This window comes from Lepidothrix coronata, unplaced genomic scaffold, assembly GCF_001604755.1.
Source record: "Lepidothrix coronata isolate B3197 unplaced genomic scaffold, Lepidothrix_coronata-1.0 Scaffold35, whole genome shotgun sequence".
Lineage (NCBI taxonomy): Eukaryota > Metazoa > Chordata > Aves > Passeriformes > Pipridae > Lepidothrix > Lepidothrix coronata.
The window spans coordinates 1,868,520-1,894,321 of NW_016690215.1; the positions used below are offsets into that span (position 1 = coordinate 1,868,520).

The 25,802-nt window shown below is 40.9% G+C and overlaps 1 protein-coding gene across 4 annotated transcripts in view; it reads left to right on the forward strand.

The window, feature by feature from the left end:
• Window positions 1-6,082: 6,082 nt before the first annotated feature.
• WWC3 (WWC family member 3) overlaps window positions 6,083-25,802 on the forward strand; it is a 97,328-nt gene continuing 77,608 nt past the window's right edge. For 2 of the 4 annotated variants that reach the window (XM_017812328.1, XM_017812329.1), the window contains exon 1: window positions 6,083-6,204. The gene's annotated coding sequence lies outside the window, so the exon portion shown is untranslated. The remainder of the gene's footprint in view (window positions 6,205-25,802) is intronic. The other 2 variants (XM_017812326.1, XM_017812327.1) reach the window with 1 other exon arrangement.

A 25,802-nucleotide genomic window follows, 5' to 3' on the forward strand; every position in this document is an offset into this window, starting at 1 on the left:
ACAGTATTATTAAGCTGTGAAACCTAGATGAGTATCATATCTTTCTGTTTCTACATAATTAGGTTTATTTAAAATTTTCTGTTCAGTAATTCCTCATATATGGTGTATTAAATCAATGTCATAAATGAAGAATTTTGGCACACCACAGAATTTCAAATATGCATTATAAGAGCATATTATATACATATTTCAGTGGTTTATGGGCATAATGATAGGAGAAAAAATAGCCATGTATACATTTCATTGCGGTGAGTATCTAAGCATTTGAATTGCATTCATTCAAAGGCAAACCACAGCCTCAATGCTTGAACTAAAAATACTGTAAGAGACTATTTTCTTAATGTGCTCAAATGTACTGTGCTCTTTGTCATCTACCTCATGTGTCATCTATGCATACTATGCACTATCGCAATGCAACTCTTTGTTATTTCCCTACCAGGAAGTGAAGCACCAGACAATAGCTTGTTATTATTTATTTCCTCAGCTGGATGTGAACTACTGACCCAAAGACTGTAACTACAGACCTTCCATGCTCCATTTAATTAGAAGTACTATTAAGAGAAAAAGCGGGGGGAAAAATATCAATGATTACAACGGGCTTGTAGGATTACTTCTTTTCTCAGATGACTTGTTGATGCAGACTAAATGCCTCCTGATAAAACACTCTTGTTTGTGAAATCCTTCCATTATACTTCATGTTAGATTCAGACATCCTCTGCGTTTTTTTTCCCACTGATTTGGGATTTTCAGACTACTTTCTATGTGGAAGTACCCTGCCTCAAGAAACGTGTCTTATCAGACCTGCTCAACACGTAGAGGGAAAAATTTGCTTCCTTAACATGTACACACACAGAGCTCCCTATTCTGTATCCCATCAGGAAAGCCCTCAGGGATTTTACATTTCTGCTTTACTTTCTGACACCCTTTACACCTAGAGCTGAGCCAGAGAATGATCATCAACAGACCCTCTATTCCTGGAGCCCTGCTCTTGGCTGCTGACAGCAAGCAAGAGTTGAGGGTTTGCTACTTTTTATGTCCTCTGAAGTGGATTGATGACTGCTGATCATCTTTCCTACAACATCTGTCACCTACTATACCATCCCTGAACCCCTACATAATCCGTGGGGATTGGTGCTTGTCCAGTTCCCCTACTGTCTCAGTCGCTACTCCTGTGGAAGGGACAGTGTCCCACTTGGTTTCACGCACCCAAGTAGCAGATCCCTACTTTGCCCAGCTGCCCTCTGAAAGAACTCAGATGCCACACCAGCTTGAGGCTGCAAAAGCAGGGCCACCAGTAAGGTTTCCACTATGCTGGGGGATGCTTAAATCTCTGTATGGCAGCCCAAGGAGAGCCTCCCCCTGAGACAGATTTCTCAGCAGTGAAGCCGTTCAAACAGCTACTAGATTGTCACATGCAATATGTATATTTATTTGGTTTGGAAAGATGGGCCTTACAATTTATTTTTCTGTGTATATGTGTTCATGTGTAGGTGTGTACCTATCTCTATGTCCTCTTATCTCTAATTTATCTTTGCATTTATATTTATCTTTTTGCATACACGTGTATGTGTAGCAAACAGAAAAGATTGAAAGGGACAGAGCTAATAAGAAATTATGTCCCAGTCTCTCCTGATTTTATTCTGTTGGATATGGGAAAAGCAGCAAGCCCCAGCTTGCAGGATGAGTGTGATAGGTAGCCATTGGGACAATGATGATGAAGAAGCCTTTGCTCTGCTGTTCCAGAAGACATCTATGATCTCAGAGAAGTGACAATTTTTACTTAGTTATCAAAACAGTATAAAGGTCCCCCACAGGTTGGAAAATCTGGGAAATGGGAACTAAATTGCAAATAAGTGCTCACAATTAGAAGATGGGGATGGAGTTGTTATTATACACAATGAGATATCAGTTCTGACTGACTGCCATTTTCCAGCAGTTGTGAGAAAAAAGTGGAGTGCCAAAATGAGGTTGGGATTTTTATGCAGAATTAAGGGCTTTTCCTGTGGACAGCAGGAAAGTTGGAACTTGTTATCTACAACTTACAGTGGGAAATGTTATCCACATTTTCTATGGAAAATGTTGTGATATCAGTTATGGACCTGGCTATAAGAGCATGTTTAACAGAGAAGATATGTAGAACCTGTGATTATAAACACTGAAGATGGCAAGGAAGGGCACATGAAGAAAAGTTGCTTATGTAAGTTTGAATTAATGGGCATAGGTGTGCCTGAGGAATGAGTGAATGTGTGAGCAATGTTTGTGGGTGGAAAAAAGTGGAAGGAAAGGAAAACGGGTGTGGAATGAAGGTGTGTGAAATACATGAGCATTGAGATGTGTATTATGTATATCTGGAGAAGATATAGGCGAGACAAGGGACAGGTGTAAACCTTTGTAGATATAGCTTTACATATAACGTGATTTATTGCCATTTGTGCAGACTGATTATAATATGCACTGCAAGCATTTAATTTCCTGTGGCAGACTTTTATCTATTTTAAGTCAAGATCTTCTGTGTTATTACCTGTTTCATACTATGCAGGTCATCTTTGTTTGGCAGAGTGGTTTCTTTCTGCAACCCAAACAAGAGAGATGCTGTGGTGCACCAGGTTCTCTGTCCCTTTTTTGCTTTTATGCTCTGGAAGTACGACAGACATTGAAGAGAAAGGAAAATAAAAGGGAGGGAGCTGCAATGCAGGCCTGGGAGGGTTTCATTGCAGGGTAAGGATGGCACAAAATGCATTGCAAATTAGTACTTTGGCATGAAAACTACAGTGACCTTTTCAGGTTCTTCTCTTCTTGCCTTTTAATGTTACTCAGAAAGAATCCCTGGCTCCTGAATGCTTTGTTCATTTCCTCACAAGGAATGGGCAGAAGGATGAGGTAACATCCGAGGAAGGGTACTGTTCTGGCCTGGAAAATAATTGAGAGTTCCTGCCTGGCATCTCGGCATGAATGCACTGCAGACAAAGGGAGTTTCTATTCTTGTGAGGCAAGTGCTAGCCCTATCATTTCCTACTGGTTCCTGTAGGCAGCTCTGTGCACAGTTGGCTGGACTCTTGGAATCAGGTTTTTCAACACCTTTATTCATGTGCAATTAAGAAGCTTCAGCTCCTAGCTGAAGCTAATGATTTTTCTAGATACAGACAGCCTAAAAGTTAGATCTAAAGTCTAGGAACATTTTACAGCTAAGGTTTTTTAGGACATGTTCTCACATTTAGCCTACAAACTTTGCCCAGGCAGAATCTTGTTCAAGATTTTAGGAAGAGGCAACCTGTCAATGGCAGAAGCAGCTACAATGCACCTGAAAATCTTGCACCTCTCCTTTACGCAGTAGCATATGCATCCTCAACTGCTTTTATAATGAATGCATGAAATCCAGGACACACTGGACATACAGCTCATGTTTTACATGGAACATGTGCATCATAATTCTGCCTGAGAAACCACAACCCAGCCAAGTCCTTTTCTGGCTCTAACCTGGAGCAATTTGCCAAAGTTAAGACAAGAATTTAGTTGAAGGGCTATGAGCTGAACGAAATGTTCCACACTCAATCCTGCCATTTCCCCTCTTCCTTACTGCTGTCTTGAGCTCCCTGCCCCCTTTTTGCTGCCTCCACGGTCAGTCCCACATCGTTTCTGCAACCTCCATCTACAGGTTCTTCACTGAAGCTTGATCGTCTTTTGGGACTCCAGGGACTGATGAGGAAGAACCAGCCCATGTTGGAGGGCGGTGCTGCACATATCCTCAGCAGGGCTAATTAGTTTTGGTGGATTATTATAGCAACCTGGCTTTACTGCTTCCAGGTATTATGAACTAGCCTAGTGTCTTGGTGTGATGCTGAGCTGTGCAGCCATTGTGCTAAGGTAATTTAGGGAAGGTAATTTTTGAAACAAAAAAATCCAGTTTCCCAAAATGTTAATATAGACATTGGTCATTTGAGAATGCCTGCGTCTGCTAAACAAAACCTCTGAAAATCTGGGAGATATACTTAAAATAATGGAAACTGCAACCACCAAAAAATAGAGTTTGTACTGTGCCTTAACTTTGCCCTCTTTGAAATACTCCTTAAAATCATATGTAGCACACAAACAGCACCTTGCTCCTAGAGATAGTGCTGAACTCTTGGGATCACATGAAACGGCCTGACAGTGTTTGCTGAAGCAAACTCTCTGTTGAGATGAGCTGATCCAAACATAAGCTGCTATGATTTGGATGATTGGATCTACAACCTCGCATTTGCTAAATTTTACACCTTTACAACATTTTTAATCTACTACACCTTTGCCCTCAGAGCTTCCTACACCACTTTGCTTTCATCACTAAACCCATCTATTACTCTCATATCACCTCTCACTGCTGACAGTAGCCCTGGTAAGAAGACTACAGTTTGCTACCACTGAAATAACCTACAAAACATAGGCAGAAAGTCATATCTGTTCTATTATCTATACTGCTTCTCTCATGCATGGCTGTTGGATAACCACTGGTTTATGGGGGGTGGGGTGGCAGAGAAAAGCCCAAGAAGTCAAGAGTAAAAGTCCTCTAATTTCCTGTGCTTATAACCACACTGCAGTAATTAATGTTCATAGAGATGTAACTTAAAACGGTGAATGCAAGTGGAACATAATTGGAATTGCAATATAATCCCTGGCAGGGTATTGCCAGTTTCAGGGGGCTGAGTTCAGATTGTTTGAGAATATATTGTGAACTCCTTTCCTAGTTTTCAGAAGCTTATCCTGCAGTATCTTAACTCTTTATGTCCAGATTTTCAAAGGTTTAGCTGAAGGCAGCATCCTGCACAAGCATGGAATACCACAGGCCAACTTTTAACCCTGTTTTAACTAAGTTTTGTGGAATTTAGTTCTAGAAGATAGCTGGAACCCTGCTCTGCGGTCTCCAGCAGGCTCAGGTCAAATCACACTCAGCTGCTTTCTGCTCTACAGAATGCGGTTAAGGGACCAGGTTGAGACGTCAAGCAAGCAAGATGTACAATTTTCCATTCTCCTTTATCAGAGCATGGATACAGCATGATCTCTGTGATTCGTGTGGTCTCCAGCACCTCTGCTCCATCACCTTGTGAGGCTCTGCAGCAGACCCCCATCCCTTCCCCGTGTTCCTGTGCACATCCAGATTGCTCAGCACCTCCGAGGCTTTTCAGGCGGGCATTGGGTGATGCATGACCCAGCGAGGACCATGATGCATGACCCAGCCATGGCTCCCCTTTTCCTTCATCCCCCCACGGGGCCGTGGCACAGGCACAGGCCCCGAGGCAGGACAGGACGGGCCCCGACGGGGCCTCAGTCTCCTTCCCCCGGCCCGGGCGGAAGGCTGCCGCCCTCTCTCAGCGCCGATGTGCCTGGGTCTGGGCCCGGCTTCCGCGGGGCGCGGCCCCGGGCTCGGCCCCGCTGCTTCCCCCGTGCCCCGGGGAGCGGGCCGGGGCGGGAGGGCTCCGCGGCCCCGGCGTGGGAACGGCCGGGCGGGGCGGAGGGAGGGAAGATGGCCGGGGCAGGCGCCGGGCGGGAGGCGGCGGCGGGGCGCTGCTGAGCGGCGGGGCGGGGGCACTCGGGCCGGGATCGGGGGCTGGGAGCCGCGGCGGCGCGGGGCAGGTCCCGGGCGGGGTTAGGAAGCGCGGCGGGGCTGGTCCCGGCTTGGAGCGGGGCTGGCGCGGGGGAGGATGAGCTCGGCGCGGCGCAGCCGGAGCCGCCCGAGTCCCGCTCCCTGCGGGGCCGCCTGTTAGTGCTGGAGGAGGAAGAGGAGGAGGAGGCGGCGGGCGGCCGCGGCCCGGGCGGGACTGGAGCTGCCCCGGCGGCGGGCGGGCAGCGGGTTTCGGCCGGAGCGGGGCGGCGGCGGCCCGGCGGCGGAGCGGCCATGCCGTGGCTGAGCGGCGGGCGGCGGCGGCGGCAGCAGCAGGCGGCGGGACAGGGCGGGGGGCCGGCGGCGGGCGGGCAGCGGGTTTCGGCCGGAGCGGGGCGGCGGCGGCCCGGCGGCGGAGCGGCCATGCCGTGGCTGAGCGGCGGGCGGCGGCGGCGGCAGCAGCAGGCGGCGGGACAGGGCGGGGGGCCGGCGGCGGGCGGGCAGCGCGGCCGAGAGAGCTCCGAGCTGCCGCTGCCCGCCGGCTGGGAGGAGGCGAGGGACTTCGACGGGCGAGTCTTCTACATCGACCACAACACCCGGCAGACCTCGTGGATCGACCCCCGAGACAGGTATGAGGGAGATCCCGGGGGGAGGAGGGATCGAGCCCAGTTCACCTCGCTGGGCGCCGGCGCCGGGCCCGTCGGCGACATTTTCCTTCCCCCGTCCGCCGGGAGGGTGTGGGCGGCGGGGCCGCCGGTGCCGCTGCCGGCGGGGCGCTCCGAGGCTTCGCCCTGCGGCGGGACGGCGGGACGGCGGCCCGGGGTGGGGGCTTTGCCACACTGGCCTTCCCCGGCCCATCGTGGAGGGACGCGAGGGGCAGAGCCCCTACCACTGCTGCTGACGGGTTTGCCGCCAGCCTTAATGTTAAATTAGATATAGAAAAAAACCCAACCAAACAAAAAAAACCTCGAGGCTTCCCTTCCTGCGGTGGGTGCTCTGACCAAGCGTAGTCTCAGTGCGGGGGGAGATGGGGAAGCAGGAGCAGTGACACCGCCCGTGTTTGTACTCGCCGCGTACCGGAGCAGCCCCGCTGTAACCGAGCGGCTTGGCCATCCTGATTTATTAGCCGGGCTGAACTAATTGGCAGCAGCAGGCTGGAGGCATGCTGGAGTAATTTGGTAGATTACCTCCTCATAAAAGATAACGCTGCGTGGAGGTAAGCAAACCGGGAAATTCCTGCACTTAATTTGACAAATACGCGGTCTGCTGCAGATTAGCAGCAAAAATCTGCTGCTGCGTGGTGTTCGGGGCAGCGTCTGCACGGCCCGGCGGTGCTGGGGACACCGAGTTAGGCCTTTCCTTCTCGTTTAGGGTGAATAAATACGGGCAGGTCTTATGGCTTTTAGCAGAATTGCATTATAAGCAGTATTTAAGCGTCGTGGCTGAAATCTGGTGGAAGCGTGGGCTCTCTGTTGCGGGTACTGCCCGGTGAAAGCGACCTCGCTTCAAAGCGTTCACTTAAAAATTTCCACGCGGAGTTAGTGAACACAAGTGTCAGTATTCTAGGTGTCTGCGAAATAAGAAACATATGTCTCTGTGTATACTTTTCTATATTAAACAATGTTTTTATAGTAAGTGAAAGTTGGACAAGGACAGTTTGAACCTCAGCCAGAGCTACCTTGCCAGAAGTATGCCTGGAATGTTAAGCAGGCCACAGAAACATTTAAGCAGAGTCTGGTTTAAAGACTGTAGTAATTTGCGAGATTCCTGTCGTCTTGCACGACGATACATAACTGTTTAAATGGCCTAAATGTTTACCTACCGGATCAAGATCTTTTGTCTCATTATTTGGACGTACTTATGCATGCACATATTTTTTTGCTGAGGTATTAAATCTTTGTTTGTGTGCTTTATATAGCACATTTTTCTACATTAAAATGTACATACACGTTGTTAGCTTACTTTTAAAACTGTGTTGTAAAGGTAACTGATGACACCACTATGTGCCTGTTGCTTCTCTGCATGTCATCCTTACCATTAAATTTCAGAGAGTATGAGGTTTTGTCTTCTAGAATATCTTCCATACAGACAGTAACAGAAAAGATTTAGCCATTTACTACAGTGTTAAAATTGAGTTACTGTTCTACTTAAATAGTGTTACTAAAATTAGGACGCCATGTTTTGAAGAAATAATTGGAATGCCATATGTTGCTTGAAATTTTGTCTAAATATTTCACACCAAGGTTTAAACTTAGACTTATTTTTCACATTGGGTAAGAACGGGCTGTAGAGCAGAGATTGAGAGATTTACATTGGGGCAGATAGAAAAGACATGATGTTTTCATGAGCGTGTTATCATGTTATCTGTTCTGCAGTACAGAATTCAAGTAGCAGGAGCTAGTTCTGTGACTGCAGAGTTAATCTGTGGTTGGGAATAGGCTACTGTTGTTGTTTTAGTGAGATGCCTGGGTTCTGGATAGTGGAAAGTGACCAGTCTTTTTGGGTTTCATTGGAGCTATTCAGATTCCCGTGGGCAGCAGCAAAGTAGGAGAGGATCAGGTTAGTTGTTTTCTGCCAAGGTTTGTGAAAGATAGGTAAGAGTAGCAGTGAAACGGTACTGAAGCTGTATTTTTGCAAAAAATGGTTAGGTGGAGGGCAGAATAACCTGCTTATAGCATATGTACCTCAGCGTTATGAGTTTGGCATGGAGTGACAAGAGTTCAGCCCCCCATTTCTGTGTTCAAGTGGTTTTGTTTCTATCCAGGAGGAATTGGACTAAGAAGTGAGACCTCGGGCCCTGCTGCACTTGATCAAGGGCTCTGAGAATCAGCACCTCCAAGCTTTCCTATGGGCAGTAGTCTCTAAGCATCCCCACAGGCTCCTCTTTCCATGTAGCTGGCATTCAGTAGTTTGTTTTTCTTTTCAGCATTCCCCCTGAGATTTCTCAGCCTTTTGTGTAGTTTGGTTAGTGAATTTGATTTGAAGTAATTATTTGATTAAAAATCCCCTCACAAAACAACACAAAAATCCCTTCTTTCCCCCACCCCCAGCATTTTCCCATTGAAGCCAAGAAGACAAAGAAATGCTAATTGGAGAAGTTGAGGCGAGAAATGTGCTTTATAAAGGATTTTGGAGTTTGGGAAAGAGATGATGATGAGGGCAAGGGAGGCCAATCAAAATAATAAGAAGTAAGAAGGGATAAAGGAGTCAGAAATGGGTACCTTATGGTTTTCTATAAGAAAAAAGAGGTAGAAGAGTGATCAAATGAGCAGATTTGAGAAGGATCTTTAGTATCAAATCAGTGGTTAGGTTCGGGAAGATACTGTGTTGCTCTGTGTGGATTGTGTGTAATGAATAGATTGGGGACAGTTGTCTGGCAGATCCTGTAGGTCTTGGATAGGAGCCGTTCAGTGCATGTTTTCATCTTGTGGTAGTAGTTGTGTTTTATCTTAATAGATTTTAAGTTTTTTAAGGCAGCGAACTGCCTTTTTATCTTGTGTTTGCACAGTACTTGCTACATTGAGATTCTGGTCAATAACTGGAGACTGTAAATGATCTTATAGAAGACTGACTATGTTTGTGGTTGATATTGATGATCCTTGTGGCACCAAGGATCTTATTACTCTTGCTGTTTGTTACAAGACTCTGTTTTCAAGTGATTAGAGCTTAGCCAAAATTCTTGGAGTGTGGCAGAAGCTTTCCAAGCTGGTGAGTCTTGCTAGATTTGCTCTATGGAGAAACTTCAGCTAAAATACAATGTTGTTTTATTGGAACAAGTCTAGGGGAGAGGGAGTGTTTCCTTCAACTTCTTAATAAGACTTGTCTTGTTTTTTTAAAGATTTAAATCATGTTGGTTTGGAGTGAGGATTTTAGACTTCTAAGGTGTAGAAGTGTTTTTGCATAGAGAAATCATCTATTTGGACCAGTTTGGGAGCAATTAAAAAATCACTATGGGCTGGGTAAAGACTTAGGTTGTAGCAGATGCATTTGCAGAAACTTCCTCCAGTCTGGACTACTGGTATGGTAATTGAAATCAGGGAGCTTTTCTGTCCTGTGTCCTCATTAGCATCTTAGTTCTGAGGCCTAAAAGCTGAATAATTTGAGCACAGGAGAAAAAGCTTGGCCTTGTCCAACAGTGGGTTGGAACAAGGAGTATAGGATCAAATGGGATTGGCCCTGGAATTTGACAGAAGAAGGGGGAAATTTTGGTAGATTTTGAAAGCAAAGTAATCAGGAGCTGGAGGTAGGGAGAAGGAGGATGGCACCTGAAGCCTGGGAAGAAAAAAGTAGGGGAACTGGACTGCAAACCAGTAGGGCAGGGAAAAACAGGTAAGGAGGAACCGGTCTGGTGAAGGTTCAGGGTGTGAGGGTGTCAGCTCTTTTCTTGGCTGTACAGGGAACCCTGAGGGAAAAGGAGGAACGCCGAGTTTGGCTGAGGAATCTTCAGAGTGATAAAATATGCATAAGGGGCAGCATGCGAAGTCTAAGTGAAGAAGGAAAGATGGTTGGAAAGTAAAGTATAAGAACTATATGTGAGATATGAGAATGGAGGTCAAGAAGTGTAAGATGTGCTGGACAAGGAGATTGTTGAAAAGTCAGAATGGTGAAGATTGGAAATAAGCAGCAAAGGCTAATGGGCTTGAAACAAGGAATCAGCTTGGGAAAGTCACTAGGGGTAGATATCTGTTATTAGGGATGCAGAGTAGAAATGTCAAGTGAGTAATGGGCAGAAAAGTCCAGAAGTGCCAGCTGCTTTTTGCTGGACTATTTCAGGACTCCTTATTCTCATAATTTATTTGATTTTAGCAAATATCTGTGTTAACCGATTTGCAACTTTTCCTGTTGAGTAGGACAAAGACAGTCCATTACTACTGTTGTTTGTTCTGTTATAGCAAATGGCAAAGCAAGGTGTTCAAATGCATATGCTGGTGTGATGCTGCGTAATATGATTTCTCTTTCCCCACTCTGGCTTTTTAAAGGAGTAAGAAATTGCAAGCTGGAAGCTTGAATAAAGAGCATATTTATGTCAGATATTGAAATCTAGAAAATTCCACACTTAGTCACTTAACTACTGCTTGTTTTGTATTAAGAGAGTATTTTTAGGGACACACTATATTCTCATATATTTTCTTGCCTTATTTGATACATGGAGAGGAGCAATTCTGAGGGCAGATGGTAGAACTGTGAAGTGATGAGAATTGCTTCTGAATTTTTTTGCCCAAATTGGAAAATGGGCCTCTCTAGTGAGGCAAAGGATCTTTTGACATGCCACCACAGGATAAGGTTAGAAAATCAGTGTCCTCTTTGTCAAGGCAAGAGAATATCTCCTGGAGGGTTGGAATTTATCTGTCCAGTTCCCAGTACTTGGCAATCCAAAGACAATCAGAAGAATCATTAATTTTTTTCACAAATAGCATTTTTCTGGGCTTACCTTAAGCCCCCACACTGAGTTGAAATTAGTGACATTCATTATTAGAATTCAAATACTTCTATTCCAAAGTATCCGAAAGATGAAGGCAACAGTGTAGTAAGTACTACCGCCGTTTTTGAAAGTTTTCTTAAAGTTTGTGTATGCTTTCAGACCTTTTTTGTCTACTTTCTGTTTGTTGTATTTTGATTATCAACTCTGTCAACTCATAGTTTTGTTTTGAGCTAATGACATTTGTGGAAAGGGAAGAAAACAAAGCAACTGTTGATCATTATTTTAATCTTCCCTCTGAAAATGTTATGATGACTAGACAGATTTAAATCACGTGCTGTATTTGATTATGATGCAGGTTTTTAATGTAAAACATAAAATGTAACCTACAGGGTACAGAGATGTACTTTTGGAAGTGATGCTTTGAAAATGTTTGAAGGGGAGCAGAACTGTTGAAATACTGATTTGATTGTGATTTTGTAAATTGGCTTTCCAGGCTGTTAGTACCAGACTTGCAAGGGATGAAGAAGCTTACAAAGGGAAAAAAATTGCTGAATGAGTATAGATCTGAAAAATATGCTCTCCCATGAGAGCAGAAGAGCTGGATTTATTCAGTTGAAGAGGTGTTTAAGAAGTGGTTTGAGTACTGTTCATAAAAAAGAGATGGTACCAGAGACTTCAGAACTCTTTTTCTTTAGTAGATTTATAATAGTATCTGATAGTCAGAAGTTGAAACCAGAAATATAATATGGCTTTAATAGTAAGAGATATTAAATGTCAGAGTAGTTTTTCCACTCCTTTAGCTTTCTAGATGAAATTACCTAATTCAATTTTCCCCCCAATTTAAGTCGGCTATCACTTGGAGTCCCATTGTTTGCGACCATCAATTTTTAATGCCTCCATTGCCTGATATATCATTTGACCTGTATATAATATATATATGTAGCTAAGTATATCTTATAAAGATTGGCAGAGCAGCCAATTAGAAAGTGGAGAGCTGCTCTGTTTGGTTGTTTCTCTTGATGCACCCAGGAAGGAATCCTATTTATCCTCATCACTTGAGGCATCTGGGTCACTGCAGTTATACCACTTCATTACCTCAAGTTAGCAGTAAATACACTGGACTTGATAGAATTTATATTAAAAGCATTGCATATAAAGTAATACTTGAGATCCAGATGTTTTGAATTTTCTGTGCAAATGTCAAGCCTGGATGCAGCCACAGCGTGGATGGGAAAGCTGTGCAGCTGTGCGACTGCTCTCCTGGCATGTGACTGGGAATACATGCTGCAGCATATGGTGTTGGGAAAGGGCTGCGGTGCCCCGAGCCTCTCTGAGCAATCTGCACATATTTGTACTTCAGTTCTTGTTCAGAATAATTCAGTAATATTTTTAAAGGCGTGCTGTAGCTGACATTTTGTTTTGAAAGCTTCATATACATATGTGCCATGATAAATCTACTTCTCTGCCTTTCGTGAGGGAGATGCACTCATTTTTTTTTCATCCTGTCCAGTAGGTCTTCAGACAGATATTTAAATTTATATTATGAGTAAACCCCATGAAAATGTTTATGATTAAAAATGAATGAAAATGCAAGTGTCCTAGAGTTAATGTTAGTTGGTATTAGGTATGATTTTCAAGCTGAGTATTTTGTTTGATTGGTAGATTCTGATTACATGTAAATGTTAATCAGCTGATTCACGGTGAATACTTCTAAATTGCTACTTTCCCTCCCCTCCCCTCTTGAGCTCACCTCTCTGATTTAAATGTTTTAAAAAAGTAACTTTTAATTTCTTATGTTTCTTGGGAAAAAACAATGCCTGAATGAAGTGAGCATTTGTGTTTTCTTGTAATTCAGCATTGCTATAAATGAGTGCTACATTTCCAGTCATTGGGCATTATAAATGGTTTTAATAGTTTTTTAGCGTCTTGGAAAGTAGAGGTGGGAAGCATCCACTGTTTCTTCCTAAGGGTGAAAGGTTTTCCTTATAGTACAATAATAGTGATTTATGGTTTATGTAATTGGTTTTTTCTAGTTAAAATACATACCCTTTGAAAATCTGGCTTATGTAGCACAAAACTGCAAGACCTAATGCATGTGTGCTAAAGCATCAAAACATCTATTGAGCCACTGAAACCTGATTAACAAAAAACCACTGTTAAGAAGCTTAACATTTTGTTAAAGGTGAAGGGTTTTTTGTTTGTGTGTGTGCATGTAGTTTTTACCTCTTAATGGAATTGTTTGCAGCAATTAGATACAGAATGAAGACACCTGCCCTATTGTATTTATGTGCATGCTAGAAAGGACTAACTTAGCACTCGTGACTTCAGTGTGGAGCAGCACGATGGCACATATTATGAAGGGTTTCTCGAAGGGTTCTGTGACATGGTACTGGCTCTCATATATGCACTGGATCTTGCAAACTGAGAAACTGTGTTCTGCTAGATCTTGTCAGTGCTTGATATTTATTGTCATTAAACAGCACCAGGCATTGCTCAAATTGAGTATTTGCATTATCGTGTCTTCTGAAGGATATGGGAAGTGTCTGCTTTTCAGGATCTTCAGTCTGTAAATGTGAGAATGCAAGATTTGAAATGTCACAAGGCTAGGGCTGGGATTTAAGTTCTATTATCCGGACCAAAAATTCCTATTTAGGCTTGGATTCTGGTGATAAGTTTAGTTTGAGAGATAAGTTTCATGGTTTTAGCAAATGTAAATATAGTGACAACACTGTATAAACATAAGAACAAATGACTTGTAGGCAATAAAAAAAATTAGAAACTTATCTATAGCAAAGTCCTGTTAACAAGCTTCTTAGAGGTGCCTGTAAAATGTAATGTTGGTTTATAATTTTTTGTTGTTTGCTGGAAGGTAGAGCTTTGTAAAGTTGTATGTGAGGCCAAACAGAAGTATTTAGTTGATACTTTGTTGAAACAAAGTAAAATTAATACTTTTTCTACCTACAGTTAAAAATAGAACTTCCTGAATATCTTATCTGCTGCAGATGTGACAGTTCACATTCACCAGCAAAGCCAGCCAGTATTGCAGCTTTTAAGTAATCTTCAGCTTGTTTCTGAAAGAAGCGAGCTAAAGAAAACATGCTCTAGGTACTTTTCCTACCTCCCCTCTCTGCCTGCTGTGGCAAGGCAGTGAGCACGCTCAGCAAGGTTTGGCAATACAGCACTCCTGAGCTAATAGTTCACTGCTGCCAAAACCAGCAGTGTCCTCCCTGCCAGCCACATAGTCTCACCCCTCTTGCACTGGTACCATTGCTTATCTGACACTACAGTAAGAAAAATTAGGAAATTCCCCAACCCTATGCAGTATTTGTATCTTTTTCTGGGGGAAAGGGTAGTTTTCATCTGGTTTGGTTCCCTAAGCTGACTTAACCTTCAGGGCAGATGGGTATTTAAGTGGTTTATGTCAATTAAGTTTGATTCAATAAGGAATTGGATTAGGCAAAAGTGATGAGTCAATTTAAAACCTTCTTTGAGTAAATCCTCTTTGTGAATGGCAGTCTTGACTACTGATTTTTAAAATACTCCCATAGTAAAACAACACATTTCTAAACACGCTTCAAGTTATGTTTAAAAAGGAAGGATTCACTTTTCAGGTGTAAGATGGATATTTAAAGTCAACAGAAGAAAAATAGGTGTCAGAGTCAGTTTTTCAGTCGAGTAGCAGCACTGAAGTGGCTATTAAGAGATGAGAGAGCTACAGAACCGATTTGGGGACTGAGCTTGTGGTATCATTACCAACTTGGAAACATTCCTGAAAGATTTGATGAAATCAGTGGTGAGTCTTGCCTTTGCTGGCAGGGAGCAAAGCTGATATGTGAGGGAATTAGATCTAGGACCAGACGGGTGTCTGGGGAGGATATCAGCGGTGTGGTACCTTGGGGTGTGTGTGAAAGGGAAGTGCCTGTAAGGTCAGCTAGATGTGGGGAGGATCTTGGTAGTGGAGCACCTCCAAGGAAGATCTCAGTTGGGTGTCAAGTGTAGGGCGTGACTGGAGAAGGATGGAGCATGAAAAGGCATGTCAAGGTAATAACAAAAACCACTGAACAGATATTGGGGTGACTTGCAAGGTGGTTTTGTCACCAGTGTTTGGAGCTAGAACTCATTAAAAGATCACTACAGTGCATCTGGGCAGTTTTTTAAGGGAGCTGAACGTGTTCAAGTGGAAATTGCCAGGTCACAGAGGAGAAGGTTATAATATTTGAATTAAATGAACAAGTTTTTTGTCTCTGCTTATGGAGAGGAACAGGGACTCCAGTGTAGTTTTTTGCCTTGACACCAACCCCAAGCCTATTTTGTGGATATAAATGTCTCAGTTCTTAACTAGTCATTAATAGCAAGGTAATGGGGGTATAGGCTTTGCTTTGCCGTGCTACAAGGGTCTTGATCTCTTCTTGATTCTGTTCCAGATAGGAAAATCAATTTGGACTTAACACAGTGAGAGTGTACAAGACACGATCTGTCACTTTTTAATTGCCCATTGAATCGTTTGAGTCAGCCATTTAATACAACCACCCTCCCAGCAAGGCTTCCTCTAGATATATGTTGTATGATCAAATAAGATGGAATATTTCTCAGTTTGTTTCTCAGCCTTTTTGTGGGTGTTGGCTGGAGTAGGAAAGGATCTTGTGTCCAGTGATGAGCTTGGTGGTCTCTCTGTGGTTTGCAGGATGGAGGCAGTTCTGTGCTGTACTGTTAGCTCTTTGGCTGAAGGAGCTGATTGCCATCAAGGGCTGAATTAGTACATATCAAAACCTAAAGCAACTAGGTTTTTTATTTTTGTTTTCAATGACTTTTTTATTTCAGTATATTTAATTGGCAACGGAACAAAAATAAAGTACAGTGATATCAACACCCTTGAACCGAAACAGAATCAAAGGCTATCTTTCATAGAGTTCTGAAAGAGTTATTTTTCACGATTAAATAATCTATGGAGAATCTTGTTGAAACTATCTTGATTTATATTGTACTTAGGGTGAAGCTCTTTCGCACACAGAGTGCTTAGGATTCTTTATGGCAAAATGCAAAATTTGATATCAAAGCTGAAAATGCATAATATTACAAAATAGATTTATTTACTGTTGGATTGCAGTTTAAACAGCTAAAAATAAGACTTTTAAAAAAACTTAATGCATAATGCTTTCTTAGAAAGAGTGGCCTATCCATGTTTGGGAAGGCAGCTGAAGTACTGCATAATTATCTAATTCAATAACATAAACAAATTGTGACACACTTCTCAAAGGTGGATACTGTCCAAAGTTACTTGACTTGAACAGCAATTCCATGAGTGCTTAAAAGAGAATTACAGAATAAAAAGTAAACTACCTTTTTTTTTCCCTTTCTTTTTGCAGTGTAGGGATAGTTAGTAGATGAAGAAGTGCATGTGTTTGGAAATTACTGTTTAAACCCTTGTGTGTTTTCTGCTTCCCCCAGGTTACATCTTTCGGATAAGACTAAGACTTACAGTATTAAAGATATGAAAAGGCATGTAGGTAAAAATCCCTGAACCCCAAACTTCAGAATAAGTTAACCACAAAACCCAAGAAAAATTGATTTTATGACTATGATGGCTTTCAAATCGTAGGCCAGTTTTAGTAGCATCTAAGTGGTCTCTAACACTATAATTGATGGTTAATGCAAGTTAACTTGATGATCATCTGTTATGAGGTAGAGAAAGCATAATTGACTTGTCCTTTTTATAATAAAAAAATAAATAAATTGGAAATGCATATGAATGGAAGTGCAATAGGTAATTTGTCAAAATTCAGTTAAAGAACATGGATATTCATATTGCGTATTTGTGTGCTTGTTTTCAACTGTATGCAGTGTACTGATTGACAAAAAAAATGTACAGTACTTTGCGTTGGTTTAAGTTGTCTTATCTTTTGCCTCAATGCACCTACACCTGTGAGCTTCCAGTGTCTTCATTTGATAATGCTTCAGATGATGAATTTTTCTTTTAGAAGTACTTTGAAAATCCATTGTAGCCTACTTCTTAATTACAGTTGGATTTTGATGCTTCTGTCTTTCCCGTATGGCAGAAGGTGTCATTTTAACTAAATCTCTGTTTCACAAAGGTTTTAAAAAAATCGTTTTCCCCAAATGGAAAGAAAAAGCATTTTAATTAGAAATGATGAGATATTTTTGGATCAGCTGCATTTTGCTTCTGGACTGGTTAGCCATAATTTTGTGTTGGTTCTAGGGGAACTTTGGGAGTAAATGTCATATCATAAAGAGGAATATTTGTTGTGAAAAGTTCTTGATTTCATGCAGTTCTCAACCCTTGGAAACTGCAACTTCATGCATGGTCCAATATTTTAATGTACTTGTTTATAGCCAGGACTTCAGAAAGAGGTGACCCTCCAGTTACCCGCATTACTACAGAGTAGCTACAATGTATATGGGAGTTCAAGAAATAAGTGATTTCTTAAGCGGTTTGCCCTAGTCAAGGGGAGCACAGAGCCGGAATGAGAGATCCTTGGGCTTGTATTCATTCTTGCTTACGTGCTCTTTGTGTTTAATTATTCTTTGAGTATTGGGTCTCCTGTACTGCTTCAGGTAAACAACTTGATTTCTCATAACACCCTGTAATATACTGAATTTCAGAAGCATTTTCTTTGATCTTAGTGAATGGCTAGTTTCAGCTAAGTTCCTTGGAATTGATCTGCTGTGTGAAGCATGATTACTGTTCTTGAAGTGTGTTACTTCATGTCTTCTATTCAGGAAGATGATCATGTTGTTGAGGGAAAAAATTAAGTGTTGAACCCTGCATACTTGTGTTAAGCAGAATTAAAGTGGTAGGTTGGTATTTTTTTTGTTCTGTATGGGTTGATTGGATTTTTTTTTTAATAAGATTTTCCAAGAAATTTCTTTAACTTTTGGTTTTAAGCAAATCTTTCCCTTTAGCCTGTTTTTTGGAGTAAAATGTCAAGATATCTATGATCAGGCCGACTCTTGGATTCTGATGGATTGATGGTGCAATGAAGAGACTGTATTTCCAGTTCCAGGAATTATTTTCTTACTGTAAAATAAGCTGCTTTGCAAATTCCTAGTTGTCTTTTTTAGTGGTTTTGTGTATGCACTTCTATGAAGTTTTGGTGAAGTGTTACAAATTTCTTCGATTAAATATGATAGAAGGCTTTTGGAGCAAGAGCCCTTTTAGTCCATGAGCAAGTGTCCAAACACCAATGTGTAGGAAGGAGTATGTGAATGTTCTGTCGTTTAATTGTCTGAAATTTCAGACAACTTACAATCTACAATATTTGTTTACAGCCATAGTTTCAATGCTGCTGTTAGTAAATATTATTCTGATTTTGCATCTGGAAGGTTGGAGTTGAGAAATGTTTGTGGGAAGTGATCTGTGGAAAATTTGCAGTGGGTTTTTGTTGTTTTGTTTGGGTTTTTTTTTAAGAAAAGGCATAGTAGTGTTTCCTGTCACTGGCTGTGAATGTCACTCAGAACCTCCTTACTCCTTGTACTGAGTTCTTAGGGATTCGAGGGTGTTTTATGGAATTATCAGCTTTCTTAATTCTTAATAAATTTTCAGAAACAGCTTGTGGGAATTTTGGCACAAATTTTTATATCCCAACTTTTTCTTCTCTAGGAGTGTGTCATGTGTCTATAAAAAAAAAAGTCATGTATTTCCCAGAAGGACATCTAAAAAAAAATCGCTTGAATGTTTCACTGAGCTTAGATGTAAACCTGTTTTCAAGCTAAGCCAGGTTGTAGGGTGTCTTTCTATGACTTAATAAAAGGCAAAACAGCAGGTGATTAATGTGGATGAAGATATATATGAATATCTTTTTAAAACCAATGTTCATAAAATTTGTCACAGTATTCTGGAAATAGGCTAAATAAAACTCCAGTGATTATGGAAAGTATTCCATTCGTGCAAACTTCTCCCACTGAAATATCAAATGACTCATATGTAGAGTGAATTCTCGTGTACCAGAGTATCCTGTTAGGGAAGTTACTCCTGGGAGTAATCTTGGAGATCTGTCCGTGCCTGTTCAGGGCTTCTGTTTGGTTACAGATGATGTAGCTGGTCTTGTTCTCTGGACATCTGCCTGCTAGGAGTGAGATGTGTCCTCTGTTCCATCTCCTAATATCTGCCAAAAAGCCCTAAGGCAATAACATCCTTTCATTACTATTGATGGGACCTGATTTGGATCCTTGAGTTAAAGACTTTCTCCCTATGTCTGTTTTCTGATTTGTACAAATATTTTTGGCTATTACCTGTTTCTTCTGGAAATAGTATCTTCAAGGGAATATTGATTATTTTTTTTCCTCTAACGCCTGACATGTAAGGGGTTCAGAATTTTTAAAGAGTTTCGTTATTTTAAAATACAGCTGCATCATTTTATCATTAAAACATACTGTAATAAATTGCTGGAATATCTCCTTTGAGGTAATTATGTTTGGTATGTGAACATCTGGAGTTTTTGAAGTTGTGCACATATGACTGTTTGCCCACATGGTTCTTAAGCTATTCGTTTTATTCTTTCTGAAGTGAGTTGATAAAGAAAATAATGTTCATTTTTTACCTTCATCACAATTGTAAGTGTCTTTTCTTAACATTTAGAATCTGTGGAACATTTATAAAGGCTTTCATGTCCTCTTTAAAATATAAATAACCCTGTGTCCAAAACACTGGTTCTGCTAGGAACACCCCAAAACTATGGATAGTGTCCTGATTGTGGAAATTTTCTTCCCACTCTCCAGTCCATGAATAGCGTTCTTTAAAATGCAAGTCTTTTGAGATCATATGTTCATTTTTCTGTCTTAGGCCTTTATATGTGTGTGCTCAGAAGCTTATTTTTGAAGTGGATGAAGATTTTCATACTAATACCTGTATCCAGATATTTTTAGTTTTCTTGTAAAGAAAAAAAAATTCCTGAGATGTTATAGAGACTAACAGGCTCTTAATGTAGTGTTAGTACATGATGTTAAAAGTGAATTAGTTCCCCTTTACTCTGCTTTCTTTCTCAAATTAGGAATACATTTTTTTCCTCCCCATTAGCGAAGGTGGTCAGTTGCCCAGACTTTTACAAGAATGATTTTGAAATAGTTGTGAGAGCACTTTGTTTAAAGAATTTTTGAACATTTTAAGATACTACACCTGGTAGAATTTAAAATATATGAATTTTGTTGCCGTTTGAGGTGTTTAAATGTTTGGGGGTTTGTTGTTTTTTAGGAGAGGGAAATCTGTGTTATGAATAAAGTGCTAATACAGGATATTTTCCTTGACTTCACGTTTTGCTCATTTTATATACTCTGTGTATGCTAGGCAGGCACACTTTTAAAATGTTGGGATTTTTTTTCATGGCAAAAATAGCTTGCAGCTTATTGAAAAACAAGGCAGACCTGTGCCTCAAAATCCAAATGAAACTGCTGCTTGGATGAGGCTCTAAAGAGGGCATTTATATGTTGTGGAATGAATGGCATGTCTGCGCTAACTCCCGCAGGCCGGATATTTCCAAGGTATCAGACAGAGCTGTATATACTGCACTCTTCCCCCTTTGGATCCAAAGATTTCTCCCTTGGCAAGGTCTGAAGGACCCCTGGCCTTGGTGGGGAGGATGAGATGGGGACTGAGGGCTCGTGGGGGGAAGGAAAAATGAGCTAGGTGACTGTATTTGTGCATTTGACTCTTTTTTTTATAAATATATATATATATATATATTTAATTTTCCACCCAGACTGCCCTTCTTGTACTTCGTGAGCTTGCGTTGTTTTTCTAATCATTGTTCTTTGAACAGTGTAGTTAGGAATTTCCTGTTCACGTTTTACTACAATGGTTTGTTTAAAATGATAGACCGCAGTCTTTCCTGACTTAAAACTAGATTAGCCTTGAATGTCGAAAAGAAGTCAGACAAATAAAGAGGATAGGCTGTATTTGCTTATGTCATGGAGAGAGGCCTTTTAACCACGGGCTCAGTTGTATCAAATACCACAAGTCATGTTTCTTAAATATTTATTAAAACAAATAAACATAGTTATTGTATGAACTGGCACATCTCCAAATTTCTGTTTCTGATTCTCATGGGTGGGTCACTTTTAATCAGGAGAAATATATTTAGTCAAGACTGCCAGTATCTACTGAATTACTGAATCCAGCCTTACCTCAGTTCTACCCTCTCCCCTGCTTTCACATTTTTAAAATGCAACAAAATAAGCCTCGGTGAAGTTGAAGTTTTAAAATATCAAGCAACAAATTATCAGGAAATGCATTGGGAATGAATCTGCTTTTTCTTGATACATCTGGTGCCTGTGGTAAGGAAAGTTTAGTATAGTCTTTGTATATATCGCGATATGTTTGCTTTCAAATTTTTGGGGATAAAAAATCTCCCAAGCCCAGCAGTGTTAGATGTACAAGGAATTGCAGCATCCTTATTATACAATTTATGTTTAATTAGGGCAGGTTCCTTGTATAACACTGCTAATCTATGTAAATAGTGCACATCTATATTGATGGAACAGTACAGGTAATAAGGCTATTGATTTTTATCTGGAAAGAGATAAAATTTCAGTGTTAAAAGCAATATGACCTCCACTTTGGGTTTTTATTTTACAGAAAAAATACGATATCATAATTTATCTTATGGTATGGCACAAAAGTTTTATTCAGTTTTGGAGGGATGGTGTATTGACCTGCCTGAGTTGGCTGCTGAAGTTATTACTCACAAGTATCAAACTCATCAATATACACTTTTATACAATGCTCGAGTATTTTTAATGCAAGAATGTCTGTGAACACGTGCATGTGAAATTCTGTTAAACCTGCTAAATTAATTTTCAAGCTGGGAGATGTCAGATTTGTAAGGTTGTGGAGTCTCTAGCTGATATGACACACAGGCATGTCATTACAAGGGTGTTGCCAGTTAAAATACTCAGCTGTTATGGTATTTCCAGCTTAGCATCTAACTTTGTTCCACCCAGCAAATAGTCACATAAATAGGACTAGCTGTGGATTTTTAAAGGAAATATTTAATGTATTTTTAAAGAAAATAACATTTGGAAGGGAAAATATTTGGGTAGCTTGTCTAGGGTAGGGGAGGGAGATGCCTTGCAGGGTACAGAGTTTGATGTGCTGAAGAAGCTCTCAGTAGATGTTATGTGGAAAGTGTTATCATTTATAGAAATCAGGTATTTCTGTCAGTAGCAGAACTAATGAAGCCTGGTTACCTGTAGGTTTGGGTCTTAGAGCTGGTTGACTTCGGTGTCTGGGAAGGTGAAAGTTCTGCTGGATGTCTTTTGCCTTGTGTTTGGGGTATTTGCATTCACTTGTTCCTGAACAGATTTTCTGATACTGAGTAGATGTGAACATGCATCTCTCACTTTCTGTGAGGCCTCCTACTTCATAAACTTTCACAGGTAATGGAATTATCTAGGGGGTTTCCCTAAAGTTTGAATCTCATCAATAGAACAAAACCCAAATAGACTTAGGTATATTAATTAATATTGTTATTAATAAAAATCACATATCCATATTTTTATGGGAAATGGGACTATGAGCCCTTGGTTTTTTTGCATTTTTTTTTTTTTTAGTGCCTCTGTTATCTGCTAGCTTCTAGTAGCCAGTTTTGTTTGAACAAGAAGCCAGTTCCTAAAAATCCAATTATACTTTTACCTACTACGTCATAGAGATACATTTTGAGATTAATGTGCCAGATGCTGTGGTACAGGCTTGGACTACATTTGTTCTGTAGTGTGTGTGCAATGGATGCAGTATTTACCCACAAATGAAACAAAGCATTGGATGGGTGAGTTGCCTGTGCTTTTTAGGTTTAGTTTTCTGTAAGCATGAACAAAAAATGGAATCTTGACCAGAGATCCAGAGTCCCACAGAAGGTTTATCAGTGAGATACCTGCTGTTAGTGCACCTCCTAGAGCTGTTAGCAGTCAGTTTTTGTTCTTAAGTCTCAGAGATATGTTGTGTGAAATACTGTCAGGGGCAGTGGGTGCCATTGGTTTCACTGTCAGCAAAAATCGTTCACTTTGGTCTTGACCTTCGCTAAGCACAGATTTTTCTACCTGGAAAAACTCAGTAAGTTTGGATGTGAATAAACAGGGCCCCCGATGTTCTGTACGAATGCCTTTCGGGTAGCAGCGTGGGTGAGTAGTTTATTCCACTAGATGAAGTAAGTGAGGTGAATAAGGTGAGTAAGCAATTTCATTATGAAATGCTCTCAGTTGTGTCTAAATGCTATGTTGCAAATTCGGCTCATGCTTTGAGCTGGTCGTGAGCCAGGTGGCTGTGGTTAATTCATCACTGAACCTGAGCTGACAAGCCCTGTGTAGGGTAGGTTATATTAGATGGAGCGCCGTGCCACACCGAAGTAGCTGGAAGCTGTACTCACAGGAGCCAGGGCAAAGCAGCTTTGAGTCTGCTGGAAACATCCTGTTTAGACAAATCTAGAAGTGTTTGTGTGGAGTAAATAATTTACTATATGAATTTACAGTAACTTTAATGTTACTTTCTTTACAGAGATCAGTTAATGTTCTTTTTGTGTGAGTTGCAGGCACTGGTTATTTCTCTTAGGGTTGTGTTTATAAATTATGCATAAAACCTCTATTATCATAGGATGTATCACCAGTGTTAGTTACATAGATTGATAGTGTTTTTACCTGTTGGTTTGCAGTAGTACAGCATTTTCTATACAGTAGTTATCTTAAGCAACGATCTTTGAAATAAAGCCATGACTTCAGGAAGATTTCCATATAATCCAATCACAATAGCTGCTTGGAAGGCTAAGTTGAATCTTCCCACTCCTGCAGGCTGAAAGGAGCTGGGGGAGCCTGGTGACACAGCTTGGTGACGCTGGCATGGTGTTCACAGACACGCTGCTGGAGCTGACCATGCTTGTATTGGAACAGGCTGCCCTCAGCTCTGGAGGGCTTAGGTCGCTCCCAGTGCTGTGAGAAGGCATTTGTGTGCTTCCAGGAAAGAAAAATGGAGACAGTACTAAGAAAGCATTTTTGTCATTGTTTGGATAGCTGTATGTTGTGTACAGTCAAAATTTACACTTATGAAAGCTTGTAATTGGCAGTAAGGGAACAGAGTAATCTGTGCCATTAATATGTTTGTGCATGGGAAAGCGCTTGCCTGATCTGGAAGGTGTGTTTGAGAATGCTTTTGTAGTTCCCTTGTTTTGGAAATTGAAGATCAAAGGAATGTAGGTTCAAAACAATGGAACAATGTGCAGGGCTTAATTGTAAAAAATACATGAGGATGAGCTGTTTTCTGAGGGCAAGGTGAGTTCATTTTCACAGCTATTTTTAAAGGAAGCAAGAATAAAAATAAAATTAATGTTGGATCTTTGAAGACAATGATTTCTTATTTCTTCTCAACATTGAAGTTTGATGGATGGTAAAAGTTGCCAGAAGAATTTGTCCATGCTTACAATATCTTTAATCCCTGTTAAATTAAACCATTTGTTGGACAAGCTACTATTAAAAATGGCATTTGTGTACTTTGTTTTCCTTTGTAAAATTGATAGAGTCCATAAACATTTTTGTTTACTTTTATACTGTTCTTGGATCATGTAAATTGTTACATTGTTTTGACTCAGCTGTCAATAAATTGTATGTTACCCTTTTAAATGTTTTGGATTTATATTATGGCAACAGCAATGATCCCATCCCCTGCTTCTGTCAGCCCTCATTTTCTACAAAGAAGGAAAGTGCCCCTTTTATGTGTTTGCTGGAATTTTGAGAAATACAGATTATTCAATCAGTAGAAATGTGTTTGCATCCATGGGTGTCTGCCCTTAGCATTGCTGTAGTGCCACCTCAGAAAGCAGTGTGATTCAAAGATGTCTTGGTTAGTTGATATGCTGCCTTGCATATTGCTCTATTTAGAGAGCTTAGGGTTTGGTTTTTGGGGGTGGGTGGAATCGATATTCTTCCCCAAATCAGCATTCCACTTGAAACTTAACTGGTGTCTTTAAATCAGTGTATTTATTACTGCTTCTTTGTTGAGAGGAGTTAGGGAAAATTAATCGTCACCATAAAACTAACTTTTGCAGGAATTAGAAGCGTTAAGTCGTTGTAAGATGCATTGCTCAGTATATGGCCAGAGGGAAGGAGGGGGTCTAGACCAGTCATATCTATAAAATCCAGGCTTCCATTAAAAGGTAGCCCAGCAAAGGGCTTAACTGAGTGTGCAGCGAGGTTCCGTGGCTTAGAAGGCTGTTCTGAAAAGCAATTAAAGATAATCAGATAAACTGAAAAGCAGTACTGCTGAATGGTCATTAAAACACCTCATTAATTGGATGGAGGAGGAACAGATTTAATGCAATATGATAATAATTTATTTAATTGGTGGTATCTTCATTGTATTCTAATTAAAAATCGAGGGCGAAATTGTCAAGGAAGTTAATTTCTCAATGACAGTAAAAATTTAGGATTAGACTTTCAACTATGATGAAGAGTAGGGAAGAGATGGACTGAAGACCTCTGCTCTTCTCATAGCTTCCATCTTTAGTAATTCCTTGTTGTTATGCTGCGGCAGCATGAAATCAGAAAACCAAATCCTGTGATTAAGAATCCTGTGGATTTCATGCTGAGAAGAGCAGAGAGGCTATGTATGTGAGCATCTGGGTTCACTTATAGGGAAGTAAGACCTGCAGAAGGAAGCTAGATGAAGGGTGGCGGCAGCAGACTGGCTTTCCTGGCAGCAGTGGTCTAAGAAATGGTGAGAAAATCTCTTCAAATTAGTTGTTCAGTTGTGGCATAAGTACGGGATGGGGGAGGTAAGAGGGAGTGCTCTTGTTTCTTTTTCCACAATTA